The sequence below is a fragment of the Phyllobates terribilis genome, unplaced genomic scaffold, assembly GCF_046119375.1.
Source record: "Phyllobates terribilis strain yellow unplaced genomic scaffold, ASM4611937v1 Scaffold_3__8_contigs__length_932513732, whole genome shotgun sequence".
In the NCBI taxonomy this organism is placed as follows: domain Eukaryota; kingdom Metazoa; phylum Chordata; class Amphibia; order Anura; family Dendrobatidae; genus Phyllobates; species Phyllobates terribilis.
In genome coordinates, this window is record NW_027362763.1 from 214,715,071 (window position 1) to 214,741,788 (window position 26,718).

Sequence of the window (26,718 nt, forward strand, 5' to 3'; positions counted from 1 at the left end):
AACACAAAAAGAATTGTCCTAAAGCCAAATTGGATATAATTCCACACCAAACCTAAAAAAGGGGGTGGACAAAAGTATTGGCACTGTTTGAAAAATCATGTGATGCTACTCTAATTCGTGTAATTAACAGCACCTCTAACTTACCTGTGGCACCTAACAGGTGTTGGCAATAAGTAAATCACACTTGCAGCCAGTTAACATGGATTAAAGTTGACTCAACCTCTGTCCTGTGTCCTTGTGTGTACCACATTGAGCATGGAGAAAAGAAAGAAGACCAAAGAACTGTCTGAGGACTTGAGAAACCAAATTGTGAAGAAGCTTGAGCAATCTCAAGGCTACAAGTCCATCTCCAAAGACCTGAATGTTCCTGTGTCTTCCGTGCGCAGTGTCATAAAGAAGTTTAAAGCCCATGGCACTGTGGCTAACCTCCCTAGATGTGGACGGAAAAGAAAAATTGACGAGAGATTTCAACACAAGATTGTGCGGATGGTGGATAAAGAACCTCGACTAACATCCAAACAAGTTCAAGCTGCTCTGCAGTCCGAGGGTACAACAGTGTCAACCCGTACTATCCGTCGGCGTCTGAATGAAAAGGGACTGTATGGTAGGATACCCAGGAAGACCCCACTTCTTACCCCGAGACATAAAAAAGCCAGGCTGGAGTTTGCCAAAACTTACCTGAGAAAGCCTAAAACGTTTTGGAAGAATGTTCTCTGGTCAGATGAGACAAAAGTAGAGCTTTTTTTGGGAAAAAGCATCAACATAGAGTGTACAGGAAAAAAAAGAGGCATTCAAAGAAAAGAACATGGTCCCTACAGTCAAACATGGCGGAGGTTCCCTGATGTTTTGGGGTTGCTTTGCTGCCTCTGGCACTGGACTGCTCGACCGTGTGCATGGCATTATGAAGTCTGAAGACTACCAACAAATTTTGCAGCATAATGTAGGGCCCAGTGTGAGAAAGCTGGGTCTCCCTCAGAGGTCATGGGTCTTCCAGCAGGACAATGACCCAAAACACACTTCCAAAAGCACTATAAAATGGTTTGAGAGAAAGCACTGGAGACTTCTAAGGTAGCCAGCAATGAGTCCAGACCTGAATCCCATAGAACACCTGTGGAGAGATCTCAAAATGGCAGTTTGGAGAAGGCACCCTTCAAATATCAGGGACCTGGAGCAGTTTGCCAAAGAAGAATGGTCTACAATTCCAGCAGAGCATTGTAAGAAACTCATTGATGGTTCCCAGAAGCGGTTGTTCGCAGTTATTTTGGCTAAAGGTTGTGCAACCAAGTATTAGGCTGAGGGTGCCAATACTTTTGTCTGGCCCATTTTTGGAGTTTTGTGTGAAATGATCAATGATTTGATTTTTGCTTCATTCTCTTTTGTGTTTTTTCCTTGCAAGCAAATTAAATGAAGATAATAATACCAAAGAATTTGTGATTGCAATCATTTTCAGGAAGAAACTGAGTATTATCTGACAGAATTGCAGGGGTGCCAATACTTTTGGCCACCACTGTATATGTATATACCCCCGTATGATCACTGCTAACTTCACGATAACCCAAGAAAGATTGTTAGCTGCCACCACCAGTTGGGTTTTTACAGGCTGACTGGATGCCTGGTTCTGGTAGCGTATGGCTCAGGGCGCAGTTTAAATCAGCCATCATGTCCGGGGAAAGATGCGGGCTCAGCGTGCGAGCCAGCATCAAAGGCAGGGACACGACATATGACGTAAATGTACGTCATATGTTATGAAGGGGTTAAGGAGAAATACAGATTTCATGCCTATTAATGATGAGCGAACACGCTCGCCACTGCTCGGTACTCGCCCGAGCAACTCACTGCTCGAGATGCTCAGCGCTCTGCGAGTATTACCTGGTTGCTCGGGCGGGAACTCGGGTCCCCCCCTGCATGTTTGGCACTCTTTAGAGAGCCAATGAACATGCAGGGATTGCCCACCACACACTGTAATGCCGTAGCCATGTTGGTTGTGGCATTACAGTGATTGGCTGGCCGCACAGCATCATCAGGTGTATAAAAAAACAGGCGCCGCCATTCTCGTCACAGTCTACCCCGGAATTAGGCAGAGTAGGGAGAGGTGCTGCTGTGTCAAGGAGAGATTTGCTTGTTTAGAGTTAGTATAGGTATTCCACAACATATATCTATAATATCCATCTGAACTAATAGTCCTTTTAAGGACTAATCCTGCTGCATATAATCAGTGGTGATAGCAGGAATTAGGCAGGCAGGCAGTGTATGTGGCAGACTGCAGTGCATATAGCAAGAGCGTCCATTGAACGTCCTGTTAGTCTAGGTATTCCACAACATGTGTATATATATATACAGTACAGACCAAAAGTTTGGACACACCTTCTCATTTAAAGATTTTTCTGTATTTTCATGACTATGAAAATTGTACATTTACACTGAAGGCATCAAAACTATGAATTAACACATGTGGAATTATATACTTAACAAAAAAGTGTGAAACAACTGAAAATATGTCTTATATTCTAGGTTCTTCAAAGTAGCCACATTTTGCTTTGATGACTGCTTTGTACACTCTTGGCATTCTCTTGATGACTGTGGTGTTCCGTCACACGTATCACATATAAGTGTGCTCCAAATTCAGGCATTTCAAGGCCTCCATTTCAATTTTGTTGCAGTGTGTCAGTGAAGTTATTGACACAAGGTCGCTGTGAAAAATAGTAACCTACAAACCAGCTATTTAAAACTGTCACACGTATCACATATCACTGCAGTTCAAATGCAGCCATTTGTAGTGAACGTGGAAAATATTGTCCTCCATTTAAAATGGGCAAGACGCGTGGCAAGGGACGGGGAAGTGGACGTGATGGTGGTGCATGCAGAGGACGAGGCCGAGGCCATGCGCAAGCTGAAATTGTGCCACAACAAACACCCACATCTTCTCGCTCGACCTTCCTGTCCCAATTAATAGGGGACCGCAGAACACCACTATTGAACACAGAGCAGTGTGAAAAGGTTATTGGTTGGATAGCAGATAATCAGTCACTTAGCCACCACCACCACCACCACCCTGTCTTCCACACAGTCTAGTCTCAGTAGCCGTGAGTCTGGACTGCATATTCTTCACACTGATCCTCCTTCCTCCCACCATGCCAAGTGCCCAGAGAAAACTGATTCTACACTTGGACACTCCGAAGGGCTGTTCACTTTTCCATTTATAGATTCGGGCCTCTCGCCCGGTCCACTTGAAGCGGGGCAAGAAGAGATCGCATGTAGCGATGCCCAAATATTTGCGCAGCCACGGTCACACAAAGTTGACGGTGGGAGAGTGTCACAAGAGGTGGATGATGATGAGACACAATTGTCAGAAAGTCAGGAGGAGGACCAAGGTGCGGAAGTGGAAGATGAGGTGGACGATGAAGTCACTGACCCAACCTGGCAAGGTGACATGCAGAGCGAGGACAGCAGCACACAGGGGAAGGGAGGCGTAGCACCACAACAGGCAAGAACAATCAGTGTGGTGGCCGCAGACAGAAGGCAGGCAACCGTTCCCCATAACATCAACACGACGGAAGTTGCCAGTACAACGGTTAGGTCTTCCCGAGTCTGGTTGATTTTTGAACTGACTGCCGATAACCCCGATGTTACAGGGCGGTACTCCGTGTATTAATTATTAATGTCAGGCTTGACTATCAATAATCAATATCCGGCTAATACCTTGCCTGTTACTACTCCGATTCCTTTACTATACACTATACTAAATGGCGACTAACTGAGACAAAAACCGTGTTATCAATAAAATATATTTATTACACAAGTCTACAGTTAATTCTACTATTTAATACCACACTGACACTGAATATAACAATAATACGGATATACAATTAACCCCACAATAACCTAGTTACACTTCCCGCCCACTTACCTAAAAACATACATACATTAATTACAGCCCACCCGCCTATCACTATACTATCCCTATGGAGGAAAAGAGGTTACAAGCAGTGATACTTAGCCACTTGAAGATGCCTTGGCTGCAGATGTGCTGCTGAATAAGGAGAGGCAGAAAAGGGGACTCAAAGGGTTAGGTCTGCAGAGGAGAGGGCAGAGGGACAGTGGCTGGGCTAAGAGCAGTAGGACACAGAGGGGCAGACAGGACACATGGGGCAGGAGAGGGGACACAGAGGGGAGCAAGCACAGAGGGCAGGTGTCAGCAAAAGAAGAAGAGAGCGAGCACTGCTGCTGCTGGGTATTTAAATCCAGCGGGGCGCGCTCCCGTTAGGCCACGCCCCTGCTCCCATTTGGCCACGCCCCCATCTGCCTCCTGAAGGTGTGCATGCAGGGTGCGAGAGCCCAGCATATCTCTGGGCTCACGCATCCCTGCAGGTATCTGCGCGCGACCTGTCGGCAGGGCACTTTGAAGTGCAGAGCATCCACACTGATATGATTATATCTATGCTGCTGCTCAGACCCCTACAGGCAGTGTCTGCTCCAGGACAAAGGATCTCATTCATCCTTTTTGTCCTAGCAGTGTGGTGACTATCTACTGACATGGTAATTAACCATGTCAGCATATAGCCACAGACAAATAAGATGGACAGATGTCCACCTCTTTTGATATGCCCAGACTTTCTTGTCCTGGGCATATTATATCAGGTGCATATAATTGGGGACATTATTATAAGGGGGACGTTCATATGAGGGAAACATGGGGCGACGTGAGGGCATTATGAGGGCATTATATGTAAGAATAACCTGGGACACTTCCTTTTGCACCCGAAAAGGCCATTTGCACCACCGGCCAGGCCAGCATCAGCAGGGGTAGCAAAACTAGCAGCCTGACCACCACCAGCATGATCATGTACATGGCAGCAAAGCACCCGGCTAAGTGGACTGAACCCCAGGGTCCAACAACAGTGTCTGCAGGTGACACCACTGCTTGTTCCGCTGTTGTGCGTGAACGCCAATCCCCTGTCCATGGCGCATGCCAATATGCCTCCCGCCCTGCACCTGTCGTTGAACACTCTCAACTAGCACCATCAGCAAGCACGTCCACATCCTTGGCCCTGTGCAGCATGAAGTTGTCCCTACCCCAGTCGTTGGGACGCAAACGCAAATATGCAGCTAATGCCCCACAGGCGACACTACTAAATTCACACATTTTGCGAATGCTTGCGCTCGAAATGTTGCCTTGTAGGCTCGTGGAGACAGAAGCTATCCGCAACCTCATGGCGGCGGCCTTCCCTTGGTACTCGGTCCCCAGCCGCCACTATTTTTATGCTGTCCCCGCCTTACACAAGCACGTGTCCCACAACATTAGCCGTGCCCTCAACAACGCAGTTACTGGGAAAGTCTACCTAACCATGGACACATGGACAAGTGCTTGTGGGCAGGGACGGTACATCTCGCTGACAGCACACTGGGTTAACATAGTGGAAGCCAGTCGGACCTTGGGACGGAACACGTCCTCCTGACGCCGAGGATTGCGGGCCCTGGGTCAATCAGGGTTGCCCCCCATTATTCTACAGCTCCTGCACCCCCTCCTCCTCCTCTTCAGTATCCATCTCCGAAATGACCACATCAGTCGCAAGCTGAAAGCACTGCCTCGGTCAAGCGGCAACAGGCTGTGCTGAAGCTAATTTGCTTAGGTGACAAACCACACAATGCTAAAGAGTTGTGGACAGCTCTGGAAGAGCAGGCAGATCTGTGGCTGACACCGCTGAACCTATAGCCAGGCATGGTCATGTGTGACAATGGCCGGAACCTGGTGGCGGTTTTGAGGAGAGGCGAGCTCACACACGTACCATGCCTGGCCCATGTGCTTAACCTCGTGGTTCAGCAATTTTTCAAAACCTACCCGCATCTGTCAGATCTTCTTTTCAACGTACGCCGCCTGAGTGCCCATTTTAGTAAGTCAGCTACAGCTTCCGCCGCTCTTCCCATGCTTCAGCAGCGTTTGCAGCTTCTGGCTCACCGACTGGTGTGTGTGATGTCCCCACACGTTGGAATTCTACATTGCAGATGTTGGGAAGGTTTTGTGAGCAGAAGAGGGCAGTTGTTGACTACCTGCATCAACAAGGCCGTCGATATTCAGGTCAGACTCCACACATAAAACCTCAGGAGTGGACATGGATGTCAGACATCTGTACCTTCCTCCAAAACTTTGAGGACTCCACCAAGATGGTGAGCGGCGATAATGTCATAATTAGCGTCACCATCCCGCTTCTCTGTCTTCTGAAACGCTCTCTGCTCTCAATTAAAGAGGATGCATTGCAGGCGAAGCATGATGAGATGGAGCAAGGAACCATACAGGATGATTACACACAGCCCAGCCTCATCTCATCCCAACGTGAATTGGGTGACAATGAAGAAGTGGAGGAGGAAGAACAGGAGCTAGTTTCCTGCGCTATAGAAGGTACTACCTGAACAACTGCCATACCGTCTGTTCAGCGTGGATGGCCTGACGACATGGAGGAGAAGGAGGAGGAGCAGGAGAGCATAGTCAGTTGTCCTCTAGGTGAGGACACGAAAGTCTTGCCTCTTTGCAGTCTGGCACATATGGCTTACTTTATGTTACGCTGCCTTTCCCATGACCCTCGCGTTGTCCAAATTTTGGGTGACAGTCATTACTGGTTGGTGACACTTCTAGACCCACACTACAGGGAGAACTTTGTCTCATATTCCTTTGCAGGACAGGCCTAACAAAATGGGGCAGTACGAGAAGGCCCTTGTTGCAGAATTAGTGAAAAAATTCCCATCTGAAAATGCTGGCAACAGAGGTCACAGTTCGTTGGAGTACAGGCAAGAGAGCCACAAATGCAATCCAGCAGAGGCAGGGGAACACTGTGAAAGTTCTGGGAAAGTTTTCTCAGACCCTCCCATCGCATATGCCCTGAGGCGGGGGGTACTCTCCCAAGGAGTGCAAAGTTTCGGAAATAGTGAGGGAGTACCTTGACGACTGTACCAACGCCCTCCATGATTCCTCTGTGCCTTATAATTATTGGGTATCCAAGTTGGACATGTGGCATGAACTGGCTCTCTACGCCTTGGAGGTCCTGGCCTGTCCTGCCGCTAGCGTTTTGTCAGAACGGGTTTTAGTGCCAATGGTGGAATTATAACAGATAGGCGCATTCGCCGGTCAACTGAAAATGCTGACAGGCTGACTCTTATAAAAATGAAAAAGGGCTGGATTGGGCAAGACTTCAAAACACCACCGAATGATAGCAGCGTAACATAAACTCAAATACAGTGTCTTTTTTGGGGGAGGTCTAACTCTATTCCCATGCACCTCTGTCTTCACACCCAGATATGGGTATACGCTTCCTGATTTTGTCTATTTGCTCTTGTCGTCCTCCTCCGCATCCTCATCCTCCACCACCATATCATCACCATATGTACCTTATCAACATATCTACATCTCTTGCAAGAGGCATTGGGGTTCCTCCAAATTTTTGGCAGCCGTTGCTTCACTGCATAGGCAAACACTATGAGAGACCCACTTCCTTATAATGGGAACATTGTTTTTAGGAGGCTCTCTGGCCTCTACGTCTCTTGCAAGGGGCAATGGAGTGCCTGCAAATTTTTGGCAACCCTTGCAGTCACTGCATACGCAATAACAGTATAGGAGACCCATTCATTAATAATGGGAACAACAAAGCATAGCCGGCTGATGGCTCTCTAACAATAGCGAGGGCAGACTGCTGGCCCTTTAAGAATAGTAAGGGCCGTCTGATGGCCCTATAAAAATAGGTTTGTGACTTTCAGAGTCTCTCCATCATAAATGAAACAGGATGTGTCTGATGATGTGTCACACACCACATGGCCAGATAAGGTTGTAAAATGTTAAAATGACATTTCCTTGGGAATGCATTTGTCTTAAAAAATAAGGTAAAAAAACAAACAAACAAACAAAAAAAAACACTGTAGGATCTTTCTTTAGTATAAAAACCAGAGTCGCCAATGTAACCTCAATGCAATCACATTGTTTAGGTCCTGCACCTCCTTCTCCAGGTCGGCCTCCATCTCTGAAAGACCACATCAGTCACAAGCTGAAAGCATAGCAGCACTGCCTTGGCCAAGCAGCAACAGGCTGTGCTGAAGATAACATGCTTAATGCTTAGGTGACAAACCTCCCACCGCTGCAGAGTTGTTGAAAGCTGTAACACAGCAGCCTGATCTGTGGCTCTCACCGCTGAACATACAGCCAGTCATGGTTATGTGTGACAATGGGCGGAACCTGGTGATGGAGAAATGACAGCCGGAGTAGATACAGTTTCCCAAAAGTCAGTCCTTTCACCGAGCTAAAAAATATGGCTGTGGTGAAACACAACTCACCGACAAGCTGTGGACTGGCTCCGTACCATCCCTGGACACATTCACTTGCCCACGTGTTTGTGGTTAGGCGGTCTTTCCCAGTAAGTGCACTGGGGAGGGCACGGGTAATGTTGTAGGACCCGTGCTTGTGGAAGGCGGAGACGATACCAGGACAAATAGTGGCGGCTGGAGACCGAGTACGGACACCAGGCCACCGCCGCCACCATGAGGTTGTGAAAAACTAAAAGGCCACATTTCAAATGCAAGCAGCTGTCAAAAATTTGGTAGTATAGTATTGCAGCCTGTGGGTGGGTGTCTGGCTGCATACTTGCGCTTGCATTCCAAGTAATAAAAAACTAAGCAAATGGTGTCCTCTATCATCATCATGGCCTCACCTCGGCACTATGAACTCTCCTGAAGGAGAAGCCAGGGCCCACCGGAGGATTCTACGGTTCTCTGGTGGACCCGTCCAACTCTGCCGAGAAGCAGCCCTGGCTAAGAAAAGTGTGGGGGAAGGTTCCCGGACACTCTATGGCTGCATTTTCAATGTGGACTGGCTCCGTACCATCCCTGGCCACATTCACCTGTCCACGTGTTAGTGGTTAGGCGTTCCTTCCCAGTAAGTGCACTGGGGAGGGCACGGGTAATGTTGTGGGACCTGTGCTTGTGGAAGGCGGAGATGACACCGAGTGAAATAGTGGCGGCTGGGGACCTAGTATGGACACTCGGCCGCCGCTCCCATGAGGTTGTGGACAGCTTCCGCCTCCACGAGCCTAAAAGGCCACATTTCAAGTGCAAGCAGCTGTCAAAAATTTGTCAGTATAGTATTGCAGCCTCTGGATGCGTGGGGCTGGCTGCACACTTGCACTTGCATTCCAAGGAATGGGGTAGGAACAACTGAACTCTGCACTGGGACAAGGACGTGGACGGTGATTGTTGTAAGTCTGCAACGACAGGTGCATGGCGGGAGGCATCTTCGCATGCGCCAAGGATCACTTATGATGGGCACACTTTTAGGCAGTGACCTGGGAGTCAAACATGCTTCCAGGGGTCTTCCCCATGCTGTTCCCATGTCTTTTCAGCACTGTATGCATGTGTCTGATGATGTGTCACACACCACATGGCCAGATAAGGTTGTAAAATGTTAAAATGACATTTCCCAGTGAATGCAATTGTCTTCTTTGAAAGCAATGCAAAAGTGCCAAAGCGCATCAAAAACGCTACGTGTGAACATAGCCCAAGGTGTGGAGGAGTATTTTTGTTTTTGGTTATTTATTTTGCTTTATATACAAGTCATTACCCTGGAAAGGATGTTCTTTAACATATTTCCCAGGAAAATCCATTTTGGTTTCGTTTTTGTATGTTTTATTGTGAGTCCGTAAAAGTGGCATAATACCTCTGACAACGTTGTTGACAGCAGTGACCTGGGAGTCAGAAATGCTTCCAGGGGTCTTCCCCATGCTGTTCCCATGTCATTTGAGCACTGTTCCCGTCGATTTGGGCTATTTTTAGGCTCTCTGCAGACCGCCAAGGGGGCCGCGGGAAAATGCTCGCGTTTCCCATAGACTTACATTGGGCTCGTTACCCAGACCGAGCACTTGAGCATTCCAATGTGCTCGACCCGAGAATCGAGCACCCGAGCATTTTAGAGCTCGCTCATCACTAATGCCTATGTATATAAGCCCTAGAATAGTGTATCCATTTTTGACCAAAGTATTGATGTGACAGCAGGATTAGAGCCTTATGTAACTATATTACTGTCTGAGCTGCACTTGGCAACCAATCAGCGCTCTGCTTTCATTTCTTAGCTTTGGAAAAATGAAACCTGAGCTATGATTGTTTGCTATGGACAACAAAGACCATTTTACTGGCTTTGCTATTTAGAAGTTGATTGTCTTACAGGTGTAAAAGTACAGAGGGCTCTGGCTGAAATAGAATACAAAAGCCTATGATTTAGTATTATGCTATAAATTTTCATGCCATTTTCAGTTTTTACACTTGCCACTTTGATGCACAATCTTCCACTTTGATCCAAACCTGTCTGTAACGATTTTGAGATAACATAATGAAACTGCAGACTGCCCTACTTTCCCTCTTTGGGAACAGGAGAGAGCTGACAAGTAATGTGATCTGATTCACATGCAGCACTACACTACAGATTATATATCTTCTCAGAAATGGAGGACGACTCATGTACTGTACAAACAATTCAGAACAGAAATTCTCAGAGATTATATGTTACAATTTGACTATTTTACCCTGTGAGTGTAACACAAGTCTGAACCATGCTTACAATAGATAAAGATGATCTACTACAAGCAGACACGACATGCTAAAGAATGAAAAGCCCAAGTTATACTATAGTGATGGTAAGCCGCATGGCTCCCATCTCACCTGACTCCCGATCACAACCAAAAATCACATTGGTGATGACTTATGTTCAGACCTTCTCTACTAAACTTCATGGGAACAGCAAGTCCCCTAGACGTTAGAGCGGTGCTAGACTTCTGGCCACCTCAGACATGAGCAGTATATACAGATGTAGCAAAGTTTAACTTGCCAAAACACGCCTGATTCATTAAAGGGGCTGTCCGGCCTTTTGGTACAAGTGTGTAGTCAATATGTGACTGCAGGCTTGTCAATCCTCACATCGCGCGTTATGCACTGTGAGGATTCTCTGGCATTGGCGCCGGAAGCGATGGGCGCTTGACCGCAAGTATGTGATTTGCATACATGCAGTTGTGGCACCCCAGGGGTCTGGTTTTCCACAGTAATGTAATGTTATGTCTGAGAGCAGGTGGGAGGTCCTTTGGTCAGGGATCCTGTGCATGCCACACCTCCTGCCCAGTCTTGGGAGGGGAAGAACTTCCCCTGTATAAACCCGGGGCTGAGGCAGGGTGAGTCAGACAAGGAGAGTGGAGACAAGAAGCAGCATAGGAAACAGGAGAGTTCCAAGGAGTCAGGGGCTGGCAGCTGCAGCGCTCGCCCTGACTAAGAAGATTCTTTACCGGACCCGGAGTCCGAGGCTGTGGGGACTAACTTCTACCCAGCAGCAGAATCCGTCAGGCAGGGGATTTCAGGTCCTCTGGCCCAGAAGCCCGAAGGCACGGTCACACGCGTGGGACCAGCACCGCCATCGTGGAGCGGAAGCCATTAGAAGGCCCCGAGTCACCGGCCATACGGGTGAGCACCACACGGTACACTCAGGGACGTGGGCTACTTACATCAGCTTCTAGCAAGGTAGCCAGAAGAGTACAGTCAGTTTGTGAGGCCTACAACTACGCCTGGCCAGGGGAGATCCCATCTGCTCAAAGACTGACCAGGCCCCGTTTGCTAGCAAGTACTCCGGGAGGGTCTATCGTTGTTACCAGTAAAGACCCTGAACTACACCGTACCGTCTCTGAGTGGTTCCTGCTACCCCCATCATCTACGTCGGCTGCCCTGAGGCCATACCCCTCCCGTTGGGGGTTATACTATCACGCTGCACAATCCTACCACCGGCCTCAGCGGTCTGCCCTGCAGCACCAGCTCCCTGGCTGCACTCAACGGGTGGCGTAGTCATCAACTATTTACTACTACTAGACTGCCGTCTAGTTTGACTCCCTGGGCACGGACCGGGTCACCGCCACGAGACTACAACCCTCCACTGATCCGGCTCCGGGTAGGCTCCCGCATGCGCAACACAGCGCGACACAGGCCCAGGGGCGCGTCAACTTTGGCGTAGTCGGCAGGATTTCGTGCCCGCAACCACCGGGTACTGCGTGCCTGAAAAGCAAAGACTGTTCAAACTTACCAGTGGTGAAGATTCCCGCTATCCGTGGAGGTTTCCCGCCATCCGGCGCCATCTTCTACCTTCTTCCCGCCATCCGCGAAGTTTTCCCGCCATCCGGCGCCATCTTCGACCTTCTTCCCGCCATCCGTGGAGTTTTCCCGCCATTGGACGCCATCTTGAGGACGCCGCGCGGGAAGAAGAGGGGCGTGGACTCCGAAAGCGCGCGAGAACTGAAGCCCCGCCTCACGTCCGGACGTTGCGTAAGGTCCTGGAAGGAGCCCAGCAGACGCCGACGTCACAGGAGCGCGACAGAAGGTCCTCAACCCTGACGATCCACTGCGGAGCCGCGGCCTACGGAAGAGGATCATCGCAAGGTAGGCCACGGTCCACTAGGGGGGAGGAAGATGTCGGATACGGAGGAGAGCTTCACTGCCTCAACCCCCGCCAGCGCTACCGCTGCTGCAGTTATGCCCTTCACCATGCCCTATATCCCGGGAGCAGCTTGGCTACCCCAGTACTCAGGGGAGTCACATACCCTGCATGACTTTAGAGAAAAGCTGGATAGCCTCTTCCAGGTGTACCCCCTCACAGAAGAGCAAAAAGTGAGCATCCTGGTGGCCCAACTAACAGGGGCAGCCAAAAGGGAAGTAAAATCCTGGCCACCTGGGAGGAAGACTGTCGCAGGGATACTAACCCGGCTGAAGGACACCTTTGATACCCGCACCTCAGCCGAGATTAAGCTTAGATTCTACGGGTGCAAGCAGCGAGCGCATGAGAGTATAAGGGACTATGCACTAAACCTACAAGAGGCCCTGAGGGCCATAAAGCAGACCGACCCTGATGGGGTGGGAAACGAGGACAGGCTGTTGACTGAACAATTTATAGAGGGTTTATATTGCAATGCCCACCGAACCCAGTTGCGGGCAATGGCCTTACAGGATCCCCATCTGGACTTTGCACAGTTCAAGGACAGAGCCATCCGGGTGCTCCGAGAACCGGCACCAGGTGGCGTTGTGACCCACAGACGCCCCACTACCACTTACTACCAGGAGGCGGCGCCCTTGTCAGCAGGGCCTGTGGGAGCTGATGCGCAGGCTTTGGACAATGACCCGGCTCCAGACCTACACCATCAGGTCCAAGAGCTAGCTAAGAGCGTTGCTGCGCTAACCCGAACTGTGCAGTCTTTACAGGTTTCCACCCCAGGGAAGATCCAGCTGGCATCCGGACCGGAGGACATCCCGTGGCGTCGACCAAGGAGGACCCCACCGGCCAGAGGAAGACCCAGTGACCGATACAGTGAGGACGGACGACCCATCTGCCGCCGCTGCAATCAACCCGGACATATGGCAAGGTACTGTTCTTTAAACGGGCACAACCTGGGGTAGAGGGCCAACCCCCAGGAAAAAGATCACCAGGCCCATCGAACTGGCGCGACAGATATGTGGGAGGACGTCCAGTCTTGCCTGTGGTACTGGATGGCATTCCCATGAGTGCCCTACTGGACACCGGGTCACAGGTCACCACCATCCCGTACGTGCTCTTCAAGCAGTACTGGAATGACTTGGATATTACCCGCTACCCCGACGACGACTTGAGTATCATCGCCAGCAATGGTCAGCCCGTGCCACAGATCGGATTTAAAGAGGTGACCATCAAAATCGGTAGAGTCGAACTGGCCGCACAGGGACTGATCATTGTAGATATTGATAAACATGAGAGTCACCCAAAAATAACACTAGGAACTAATGTAATTGAAAATTGTCTTGCAGAGGTGATTTTCCTTTTACAGCAGGTTGCCAAGAATGCCAGCTCCGGCGAGCAGCGGGTGCTCCAGAAAGAGATCCGGGCACTGATGCAACGGCAACAAGTGGAACTCTCCGGCGGTGAGATTGGTAGCGTAAGAATGTGTGACCCTTTTCCTATTGCCATGCCCCCAAAAAGTGAAATGATGATTTGGTGCCGGGCAGCTATTGGTCTGAGAGGTAGAGATTACCAGGCAATGGTAGAACCAGTTTACTCAGACAGTAGGCCCACCATTTTGACAGCACGGGGGGTCGTCAATGTACGCCATGGGAGGGTGCCCGTTCGCATAATAAATATCGGGGAGAGGGAAGTGTACCTGCCCCGGTATGCCACGCTAGCCAAATTATATATCACTAATCAAAATTCTATACAATCTGTGGAACCCTTGCCTCCATCTCACCCGGAGAAAGGTAACGGCTCTAAGAAAGACATGGAGGACTGGTGTCAGCAACTACATTTGGGTACTGATTCCACTCCCTCACATCAGAAACAAGGAGTCTATCGGGTGGTTCAAGAGTATGAGAGAGTGTTTAGTAAACACCCGTTAGACTTCGGGCGAGTCAAGGGGGTAGAACACCGCATCCCCACGGGAGATCATCCTCCCATAAAAGAGAGGTATCGACCCGTACCCCCTGCACATTACCAACACGCCAAGGGGATGCTTAGAGACATGAAGGAGGCTGGGGTAATCCGGGATAGTTGTAGCCCCTGGGCAGCCCCATTAGTTTTAGTCAAAAAGAAAGACAACACCATGAGGATGTGTGTAGATTACCGGAAAATCAACCGTATCACACACAAGGATGCGTACCCCTTACCAAGGATAGAGGAGTCATTGGCTGCTTTAAGATCTGCTAACTTCTTCTCTACCTTGGATCTCACTAGCGGGTACTGGCAGGTTCCTGTAGCAGAGGCGGACCGGGAGAAGACCGCATTCACCACCCCGATGGGACTTAGCGAGTTCACCTGCATGCCGTTCGGACTCTGCAACGCACCAGGAACCTTCCAACGCCTAATGGAGTGTTGTCTGGGCCACAGAAACTTCGAGACGGTCCTGTTGTACCTGGACGATGTCATCGTATATTCCAAGACGTATGAGGACCACCTGAAACACCTGGCGGAAGTGTTCGAGGCTCTGGCGAGTTACGGCCTAAAGGTGAAACCCTCCAAGTGTCACCTCCTGAAACCAAAGGTGCAGTACCTGGGACACGTAGTGAGCGCTGACGGAGTGGCTCCCGACCCTGATAAAATCACCGCAATTAAGGAATGGCCAAGCCCCTCCAGCGTAAAAGAAGTGCGGCAGTTCCTCGGGTTGGTAGGCTACTACCGAAGGTTTATTCCCGGTTTCACCAAAAAGGCAGCACCTATGCAGGACCTCCTGATAGGCCAGTCCCGGAAGGCCAAGAACCAGAAGCCGCCCTTCAAATGGGAAGAGCTGGAAGAAGAGTCCTTCCGCCAGCTGAAGATGGCCCTCACGGGGGACGAAATCCTGGCGTACCCGGATTATAGCCAGCCCTTTATCCTCTACACCGACGCCAGTAACATCGGGCTAGGAGCCGTACTGTCCCAGATCCAGCAGGGGAAGGAACGAGTAATCGCCTACGCCAGCCGAAAACTGCGACCCACCGAAAGGAACCCCGAGAATTACAGCTCATTTAAGTTAGAGTTCCTGGCCGTAGTATGGGCAATCACTGAGCGCTTTAAGCATTACCTCGCTTCTTCCCGGTTCACCGTGTACACGGATAACAACCCGCTGACACACCTGGACACGGCAAGACTCGGTGCCCTGGAGCAGAGGTGGATGGCCCGTCTGTCCAACTACGAGTTCACAATTAAATACCGGGCAGGACGCTCCAATACCAACGCGGACGCCCTGTCCAGGATGCCCAACCTGCCGGACGGAGGAGAAGATCCGGAGGGACTGGAAGAAGTTGAACTCCCTGCGTTCCACCGTCATGGGACTATTCAGTATTCCCACCGGGTAAGGAGTAAGCAGGCTGCTACGTTGAACCCCTTACCCCACTACAACTGGGCGGAAACGCAAGACAGCGACCCTGCCGTCCGACTGGTGAAGGAGATGCTGACTCGGCCGGAGGCTCGCCTTGAACCAGACGCTCCGGAGGAAGCCAAACAACTATGGGCAGAGAAGAGTCGACTGTTCCTTTACAAAGGGAAGTTGTGCCGCAGAATGGTTAACTCCCGGACGCATGAATTACTCTGGCAAGTAGTGGTGCCACGAAGAGACGCAGCCATGGTGATGGAGGCATACCACGACGGAGCTGGACACTTTGGGTGGAAAAAGCTGGAGTTCCTGCTGCGCGAGCGGTTCCACTGGGTAGGCATGAGGGGAACCATCGAGAAGTGGTGCAGAGATTGTGGCCCGTGCAACCTGAGAAGGAAGGACCGAGCCAGCCAGAAGACTCCCCTGCAGTCCATCGTCACCCGGCAACCGTTGGAACTGGTAGCCTTGGTTCATGTAAAACTGACCCCAAGCAGAAGTGGCTATGTCTACGCGTTAACCATCGTGGATCATTACTCCCGGTTCTTGGTTGTCGTCCCCGTCAAGGACTTAACGGCTCAAACAGCAGCTAGAGCCTTCCAGCAGCACTTCTGCCGTCCACACGGGTACCCGGACCAAGTGCTGACGGACCAGGGACCTGCCTTTGAAGCGGAGGTCTTTCAGGAATTCTGCAATCTGTATGGCTGCCGGAAGATAAGGACGACACCCTACCATCCGCAGACTAATGGACTTTGTGAAAAAATGAACCAGGTGGTAATGGATCTTCTAAAAACGTTGCCCCTGGAAGAACGCAGTCTGTGGCCTGAAAAGTTGCCCGATCTGGTGGACCTATACAACCACATCCCGGTAGGTTCCACCAACTGTACCCCGGCTTACCTAATGAGGGCAAGACCTGGTAAGTTACCTGTTGACCTGGAAATGGGAGTCCTGACCCCCGAGGACACTTCACCAGAAACAGACTGGGACACAGAGAGGCAGCAGCAGTACCGGAGAGTACAGGAGAGCGTGGAGCGAAGTCTCTATCAGGCTAGGGAAAGACAAGAGAAAACTTACAACCAGTATGCTCCCGCTGTTCCCCTGGTACCCGGAGAGCAGGTCTTGAAGAGGAAGAGACGGCTCCACAAGTTGGACGACCAGTGGGAGAAGGACCCGTACACCGTACTGCCCTCAAGCCACGAGAACCCGAAGGTCTGTACCATCAGTAAAGACGGAGGGGAAACCACAGCCATTGTATCCCGGGACCACCTGAAGAAGTGTCCCGAACAACTGAGGAACCCTGAAGAGGAACAAGAAGACCATCGACCCGTGGAAGAAAGGGAAGATATGGTTAGTACCGTGCTCGGGGACTTCCCTCAGTCTTGGACTCAAGTCAATGGTGCAGTTGTGGTACCCGTACTCACCTTCCTCCAACCATCATCCCAAGAACCTACGGAGCAACGGGTAGAGCTGGAAGAACAGCCGGTCCAGGAGGCAGAAGACTCCACACAAGCAGAACAGGAGAATCAACCCTCTGCTTATAGTGAGCCTGCCGTACCCCTAGTGAGACAAAGAGCCGGTAGACAGCTGCCCAGTTCACCCTCGACAGCTCCTACACCCTGTAGTTCAGGGCCAGACAGTCAGCTCCGTAGGTCCACTCGGGCCACTAGAGGCCAGTTACCCGCACGCTGGAGAATTTAAAGTGTATAAATTGTTTTATTTATGTTTTTCTGTGTATTGTTGCTTGTGAATAATTTTGTGTTTCCAGTTGTTTTTAGGAAACCTTGGTGGATTTACCGGGAATCCTTGTATATAGTTGGAGCGTAACCCAGGATGGACTAGAGACTGTTAAGGACTCGGGGTAGGACAGACCCCTACCTGGTTACGTCTCCCTGTGTTGGTGAAATGGACACCTTTGCTTTTCTTCAAAGACTGCACCCGGTTGCGGACACGCCGCAACCATCTTATGTGTTTTTCTTATTGTGTTGTTATTGTTATACTTTGTTATGTTTTTCTAAATGTGTTTAGTCCCGGAGTACTAAATTTCACTAGGGGGGAATGTGGCACCCCAGGGGTCTGGTTTTCCACAGTAATGTAATGTTATGTCTGAGAGCAGGTGGGAGGTCCTTTGGTCAGGGATCCTGTGCATGCCACACCTCCTGCCCAGTCTTGGGAGGGGAAGAACTTCCCCTGTATAAACCCGGGGCTGAGGCAGGGTGAGTCAGACAAGGAGAGTGGAGACAAGAAGCAGCATAGGAAACAGGAGAGTTCCAAGGAGTCAGGGGCTGGCAGCTGCAGCGCTCGCCCTGACTAAGAAGATTCTTTACCGGACCCGGAGTCCGAGGCTGTGGGGACTAACTTCTACCCAGCAGCAGAATCCGTCAGGCAGGGGATTTCAGGTCCTCTGGCCCAGAAGCCCGAAGGCACGGTCACACGCGTGGGACCAGCACCGCCATCGTGGAGCGGAAGCCATTAGAAGGCCCCGAGTCACCGGCCATACGGGTGAGCACCACACGGTACACTCAGGGACGTGGGCTACTTACATCAGCTTCTAGCAAGGTAGCCAGAAGAGTACAGTCAGTTTGTGAGGCCTACAACTACGCCTGGCCAGGGGAGATCCCATCTGCTCAAAGACTGACCAGGCCCCGTTTGCTAGCAAGTACTCCGGGAGGGTCTATCGTTGTTACCAGTAAAGACCCTGAACTACACCGTACCGTCTCTGAGTGGTTCCTGCTACCCCCATCATCCACGTCGGCTGCCCTGAGGCCATACCCCTCCCGTTGGGGGTTATACTATCACGCTGCACAATCCTACCACCGGCCTCAGCGGTCTGCCCTGCAGCAGCAGCTCCCTGGCTGCACTCAACGGGTGGCGTAGTCATCAACTATTTACTACTAATAGACTGCCGTCTAGTTTGACTCCCTGGGCACGGACCGGGTCACCGCCACGAGACTACAACCCTCCACTGATCCGGCTCCGGGTAGGCTCCCGCATGCGCAACGCAGCGCGACACAGGCCCAGGGGCGCGTCACAGTCACATGCCGACTAGATGGGTGCGGCCTCGCTCAATGTAAGTGTTTTCAGGGAGGCCAGATACAGTCTAGTCGGAATGTGTCCGGAAGTATGCAAATTCCATACTTCACATGACCGCCCGCTCCCGGCTGAGGAGAATCCTCGCACTGCGCAGCGCACATGAAGTGAGGATTCACAAGTCTGCATATACAGTGAATGAAAACTTGTAGCATAAAGCCGGACAACCTCTTTAAGGCTGGTGTTGTGCATTCCAGTGTTAATGATGGGCGAGCAGGAGTAAGATGTGCCTAATTTATTAAGAGACATGCCTCTTAACAAGTTAGGCACATCTAATCACTGGCGTGCGCTGGGTCAGAGATGATTCTCCAGTCAGGGACTAGATTACCTTTCTGATGTAAGTAATGGAAAATTGTCAGTTTGTGAGAGTATGAAATGTGATAACAGCAGGAGAGCACTAGGATCCTGTGACTTTTGCCTGGCTGGGCTCAGAGGAGGGGCAGTGCTAGAAACTGTGTGTATTCTAAGAGTGTCTGATGTGTGAGAGTCTAGACAGGAAGTCTGTGAAAAGGAGCTGCAAGAAGACGCTGTCTTTACACGCTTCTGTGTGGGGTTTGTTTACCCCTAACTCTGTTTAAGGACAAGTGCTGAACTGGGGAAGCTGTGTGGCTCTGTGGAGTTTTGTGGAAGTCCATGCTGAGTGGATTATAGACTTTGTGCTGAAGGAGTCACGTGTCGAGTGATGAAGGGACTGAGGAATCCATTTCTGTGACTGAGCATGCGGTTTGTGTACTGGATAACAGTGAGAGACTTCGGGAGGAAAGAAGGTTTCTGGTGCTATTTCCACTGAGAGGATATTGACAAGACTTTGTGAAGAGATCTTCCCAGACCTTAATCTGAGGCTACAGGACTAAAGTCCCCGGCGTGTGGGCTCGGCATCGGCCGACAAGACAAGGAATTTTTGCTGTTTTGTGAACTTTGTTTTTGCTTTGGCGCCAAAGTTTTCCGGGACTAGCTGCAGCCACTGCGATTCACAGGCCTGTGATAGACTGCATCTGAGGTTAACGGTACCATAACTTTAAGATATCCGGATATCCTGATAATAAGGGTATAAGAGCAATTGATATAGTTTCATGCATTATTATTGTTCATAGTGGTAGGATTGTATGCAGTGTGCCATCTCAGGGGGTCCCCATAGACCGCCCTCACTAGACTGACACAGTGTTTAGGTAAAATTGTTCCAGATCCCTAGAATAATTCACACAAGCTGGAAACCTTGAGATTGGCACATTGCTTTCAGCTTTTGCTGATTGTGTGTATTTATTAGGGACAGTGTCCCAGGCAGAACCTGAGAATGATTCATCCAATACTGAATTTTAGTCTAATCCCTGTTTTAGTAAAGAAAGTGTTGTTTATTTCTGTCTCTGTCTCAATTTGTGACTCACTGGATCTCTCTCGGACCTCCGGTCATTACAAGCTCACCCTGTATAACCAGCATGCATGGAAAGGTTCAGTCCCATCTTGAATCAGAAAAAGTAGAGGAGCCAGCATCCGTATGTGGTAAAATCCAGAGACTTTTTTTTAAAACTTGTATTAAAAATACATGGGCCATGAGGCAAAGCACCATAAAAAGGGGGGGGGGGGGGTTACATTATTAAGTGTTTCAGACCAATGTGGCACTTTGACTAGGGCCACGGCCCCACTATCAGTATTCAGTCAGCATTTTTTCTCAGGAGTGGGAGACAAAACCAGGTGAGGAACAATCAGAGAAAAGGTATAATAGAAACAAGCCACCAATTCTGCATTTATCACCCACTTCTGGTTTGGGTTCCCACTCCTGAGAAAAAATACTGACCGAATACTGACCGAATACTGATAGGGGGGCTGTGGCCTAAAGGTCAGATCAGCCTGAAACGCATAATAGTGTAAACTCTCCCCTCCCCCCTTTTTCTATGGTACTTTGTCTCATGACCCATGTATTTTTCATACAAGTTTAAATAAATATCTGTAGATTTTACCACATACGGATGCTGGCTTCTATACCTTTCTGGCATAAGTTTCACCCTGAAGAATTTGTTGGGTGGGATTCGCCCCACCCCATCCCTCTCATGCTCCACTCACTTTGACGGTTTTGTCATGAATAGTCACAAAATTTTGGCGTAACTTGTGCAGGACTTTTCAAAGTGTTTTATGCCAGAAATCTTAGGAAAACACTTTTGATGAATTGGGGCCATTATCTTGATAACTTGTGACATAAGGTTTAAGATAACTTAAAATTGCACAAGCTATTAACCAATGTCAAGTTAGGTGTCTAATTATACTTTTTGTGTTGTTATATCCCTGTGTTGTGTGGGCAGCCGGTGGCTCAGTGGTTAGCACTGTTTCTTTGCAGCACTGAGGTCCTACATTCAAATCCCACCAAGGACAACATCTGCGAGGAGTTTCTACGTTCTCCCCGTGTTTGTGTGGGTTTTCTCCAGGTTCTCCGGTTTCCTCCAAAACTCCAAAGACATACTGATATGGAATCTAGATTGCGAACCCATGATTAAAAAAAAATGTATAATAATAATAAATATCTGTGTTAAGGTAAACTTTTCTATATCTCTATACCATTCATGTACTGGACACACAACCAGTTCTACTCATTTGGTAAACAGTTTAGCAACTAAATCAGAAGACTTCTCTTTGGTTGATGTTGCAATGTCATTACTCCAACATACCAGTGTGAAACTGGCAACAGCTGTGCAGCCTGATTCTAAAGGAATATTCACACTGACTTTGTTGGTGTTTTTGGCGTGCATACCTCTCTAAAATCCACAGTTTCCCATTCGCTTGAATGCAAAAAGGCACATAATGTGCAAATGTTGCATTTTGCCCCACGTTTTTATTGCAGTTTTGACTCAGAGATTTTATTGCATTTTTTAATGTGTTTTTTTAATGAGGTTTTTGCAGCAGAAATGCACTAAAAAAATCCGCACCCCACTACTACATCCCATGTTATAATTAAAAATACATCAAAACACGTCATGAACAACATCAAACCAGTGTCAGCCTGAAAAATCCATGTCAAAAAGCTCTATGAAAATATTCTAAATAGCAGCACAAGAGAATAGTATTAGTTACTGATAATTGCATTTTGCAAACTTGCAATCCTTATTCCATCATGCATAGATCATGCAATAGCCATTGAATTTGGAATGCAAGGTAATTCATAGGATCTGTCTACTGTACCTGGTCATTTTCCCTTACTGTATTTCTTAGCCCACGAGCTGTGTTTTCTGAAGTGGTTTTCTCTTCTTACATGCCGGAAGTTCCTTACTGAATAATGTGATACTGGGAATAAGACAGAGAATCCCTTTCTCCCCGGCAGTAACGTCATACTCTTGGCAACACCACAGTCCTATCTCATGTCTTCAAGTGCAAGGCTGTGGCACAGGAGGATGGACTCACTGGGGAGCTGTCTTTGTCTAAAGTTTGTGGTTAAAACAGATAACCACAATCTTTATGTAACAGCCTACCACCACTTCCATCAGATAAACACGTAAATAGACCAATGCAAGGCAAATCGATTCAAACATACTTTATTAAAGCATAATGAAAAAAAACAATTCATTATTAGTGATGAGCGAGCACTAAATTGCTCGGGTACTCGTTGCTCGGGTCGAGCAAATTGGAATACTCGGGTGCTTTGTCCGAGTAATGAGCCCAATGTAAGTCTATGGGAAACTCGAGCATTTTTCAGGTGGCTCCCCCCGGCGGTCTGCAGAGGGCCTAAAAATTGCCCAAATCAATGGGAACAGTGCTCAAATGACATGGGAACAGCATAGGGAAGACCCCTGGAAGCATTTCTGACTCCCAGGTCACTGCTGTCAACAACGTTGTCAGAGGTATTACGCCACTTTTACGGACTCACAATAAAACATACAAAAACTAAACCAAAATGGATTTTCCTGGGAAATATACAGTTATATGAAAAAGTTTGGGCACCCCTATTAATCTTAAGCTTATTGTTTTATAAAAATTGGCGTTTTTGCAACAGCTATTTCAGTTTGATATATGTAATAACTGTTGGACACAGTAATGTTTCTGCCTTGAAATGAGGTTTATTGTACTAACAGAAAATGTGCAATCTGCATTCAAACAAAATTTGATAGGTGCATAAGTATGGGCACCTCACCAGATAAGTGACATTAATATTTAGTAGATCCTCCTTTTGCAAAAATAACAGCCTCTAGTCGCTTCCTGTAGCTTTTAATGAGTTCCTGGATCCTGGATGAAGGTATTTTTGACCATTCCTCTTTACAAAACAATTCCAGTTCACTTAAGTTTGATGGTCGCCGAGCATGGACAGCCCTCTTCAAATGATCCCACAGATGTTCAATGATATTCAGGTCTGGGGACTGGGATGGCCATTCCAGAACATTGTAATTGTTCCTCTGCATGAATGCCTGAGTAGATTTGGAGTGGTGTTTTGGATCATTGTCTTGCTGAAAGATCCATCCCCTGCGTAACTTCAACTTTATCACTGATTCTTGAACATTATTGTCAAGAATCTGCTGATACTGAGTGGAATCCATGCGTCCCTCAACTTTAACAAGATTCCCGGTGCCGGCATTGGCCACACAGCCCCAAAGCATGATGGAACCTTCACCAAATTTTACTGTGGGTAGCAAGTGTTTTTCTTGGAATGCTGTGTTTTTTTGCCGCCATGCATAACGCCTTTTTGTATGACCAAACAACTCAATCTTGGTTTCCTCAGTCCACAGGACCTTCTTCCAAAAAGAAATTGGCTTCTCCAAATGTGCTTTTGCATACCTCAGCCGACTCTGTTTGTGACGTGCTTGCAGAAACGGCTTCTTTCGCATCACTCTCCCATACAGCTTCTCCTTGTGCAAAGTGCGTTGTATAGTTGACCGATGCACAGTGACACCATCTGCAGCAAGTTGATGCTGCAGCTCTCTGGAGGTGGTCTGAGGATTGTCCTTGACTGATCTCACCATTCTTCTTCTCTGCCTTTCTGATGTTTTTCTTGGCCTGCCACTTCTGGCCTTAACAAGAACTGTCCCTGTGTTCTTCCATTTCCTTACTATGTTCCTCACAGTGGAAACTGACAGGTTAAATCTCTGAGACAGCTTTTTGTATCCTTCCCCTGAACAACTATGTTGAATAATCTTTGTTTTCAGATCATTTGACAGTTGTTTTGAGGAGCCCATGATGCCACTCTTCAGAGGAGATTCAAACAGGAGAACAACTTGTAAGTGGCCACTTTAAGTAGCTTTTCTCATGATTGCATACACCTGGCTATGAAGTTCAAAGCTCAATGAGGTTACAAAACCAAAAAAAGTGCTTTAGTAAGTCAGTAAAAAGTAGGTAGGAGTATTTAAAACAAGAAAATGATAAGGGTGCCCATACTTATGCACCTATCAAATTTTGTTTGAATGCAGATTGCACATTTTCTGTTTGTACAATAAACCTCATTTCAAGGCAGAAACATTACTGTGTCCAACAGTTATTACATATATCAAACTGAAATAGCTGTTGCAAAAACACCAATTTTTATAAAACATTAAGCTTAAGATTAATAGGGGTGCCCAAACTTTTTCATATAACTGTATTAAGGAACATCCTTTCCAGGGTAATGACTTCTATATAAGGCAAAATAAATAACCAAAATCAAAACTACTCCTCCACACCTTGGGCTATGCTCACACGGAGCGTTTTTCATGTTTTTTGCACTTTTGCATTGCTTTCAACAAAGACAAATGCATTCACCGGGAAATGTCATTTTAACATTTTACAACCTTATCTGGCCATGTGGTGTGTGACACATCATCAGACACATGCATACAGTGCTGAAAAGACGTGGGAACAGCATGTGGAAGACCTCTGGAAGCATTTCTGACTCCCAGGTCACTGCCTAAAAGTGTGCCCATGATAAGTGATCCTTGGCGCATGCGAAGATGCCTCTCGCCATGCACCTGTCATTGCAGACTTGCAACAATCACCATCCACATCCTTGTCCCAGTGCAGCGTTCAGTTGTCCCTACCCCATTCCTTGGAATGCCAGCGCAAGTATGCAGCCAGCCACCCACCCACCCACAGGCTGCAATACTATACTGCTGATTTTTTGACAGCTGCTTGCACTTGAAATGTGGCCTTTTAGGCTCGTGGAGGCGGAAGCTTTTCATAACCTCATGCCGGCGGCAGCCGGGTGTCTATACTCGGTCCCCAGCTGCCACTGTTTCTCCCGGTGTCGTCTCCGCCTTCCACAAGCACGGGTCCCACAACATTACCCGTGCCCTCTCCAGTGCACTTACTGGGAAGGACTGCCTAACCACAAACACGTGGACAGGTGAATGTGGCCAGGGACGGTACGGAGCCAGTCCACAGCTTTTTTTACTGAGTTGTATTTCACCACATCCATATTCTTTAGCTTGGTGAAAGGACTTGGGAAACCATATCTACCCAGCTGTCATTTCTCCCAGGAAGTCCTCTAAAGCTGCTTTCACTTGAAATGTGGCCTTTTAGGCTTGTGGAGGCGGAAGCTTTTCAGAAACTCATGCCAGCGGCGGCCAGGTGTCCATACTTAGTCCCCAGCCGCCACTATTTCTCCCGGTATCGTCTCCGCCTTCCACAAGCACGGGTCCCACAACATTACCCATGCCCTCCCCAGTGCACTTACTGGGAAGGACCGCCTAACCACAAACACGTGGACAGGTGAATGTGGCCAGGGATGGTACGGAGCCAGTCCACAGCTTTTTTTGATGAGAGTTGTATTTAGCTCGGTGAAAGGACTGGCATAGAGGGAAACCATATCTACCCTGGGTGTCATTTCTCCCAGGAAGTCCTCTAATGCTGCTTGTTGCAGAAGCAATGGCAGCCCATCCAACATCAACTCGCACTTGTCGGTGGTGCTTTGACACACAAACATCTTTCTTTGCGCATTTAATTTCATGAATACAGAGTTGGACAATGGCCTGATCTGCAATGCGGTTTAAGAAATAACATGCATAAGCATGTCCGATCCACATTAAAAAAGCAGCCATAGAGTGTCCGGGAACCTTCCCCCACATTTTTCTTAGCCAGGGCTGCTTCTCGGCAGGGTTGGACGGGCCCGCCAGGGAACCGGAGACTCCTCCGGTGGGCCCTGGCATCTCTACAAACATGTGGACAGGTGAATGTGGCCAGGGATGGTACGGAGCCAGTCCACAGCTTTTTTTGATGAGAGTTGTATTTAGCTCGGTGAAAGGACTGGCATAGAGGGAAACCGTATCTACTCTGGGTGTCATTTCTCTGTCACCAGGTTCCGCCCATTGTCACACACGACCATGCCTGGCTGTATGTTCAGCGGTGAGAGCCACAGATTAGGCTGCTGTGTTACAGCTTTCAACAACTCTGCAGCGCTGGGCGGTTTGTCAATTAAGCATTAAGAATGTTATCTTCAGCACAGCCTGTTGCCGCTTGGCCAAGGCAGTGCTGCAGTGCTGTCAGCTTGTGACTGATGTGGTCATTTTGGAGATGGAGGAGGAGGTGCAGGAGCTGAACAATGTGATTACATTGAAATTAAATTGGTGACGCTGTTTTTCATACTAAAGAAAGATCCTATTGTTTTATTTTTTTTACATTATTTTTTAAGACAAATGCATTCACCGGGAAATGTCATTTTAACATTTTACAACCTTATCTGGCAATGTGGTGTGTGACACATCATCAGACACATCCTATTTTATGATGGAGGGACTCTGAAAGTCATAAAGCCTATTTTTATAGGGCCATCAGACAGCCCTTACTATTCTTAAAAGGCCAGCAGTTGGCCCTCGATATT

At 48.5% G+C, this 26,718-nt stretch overlaps 1 protein-coding gene across 1 annotated transcript in view; it reads right to left on the reverse strand.

The window, feature by feature from the left end:
* The window catches only part of FAM124B (family with sequence similarity 124 member B), a 66,602-nt gene extending 44,345 nt beyond the window's left edge, over positions 1-22,257 (reverse strand). Inside the window, exon 1 of the mRNA XM_073674626.1 lies at positions 22,125-22,257. The gene's annotated coding sequence lies outside the window, so the exon portion shown is untranslated. The remainder of the gene's footprint in view (positions 1-22,124) is intronic.
* Positions 22,258-26,718: the final 4,461 nt, after the last annotated feature.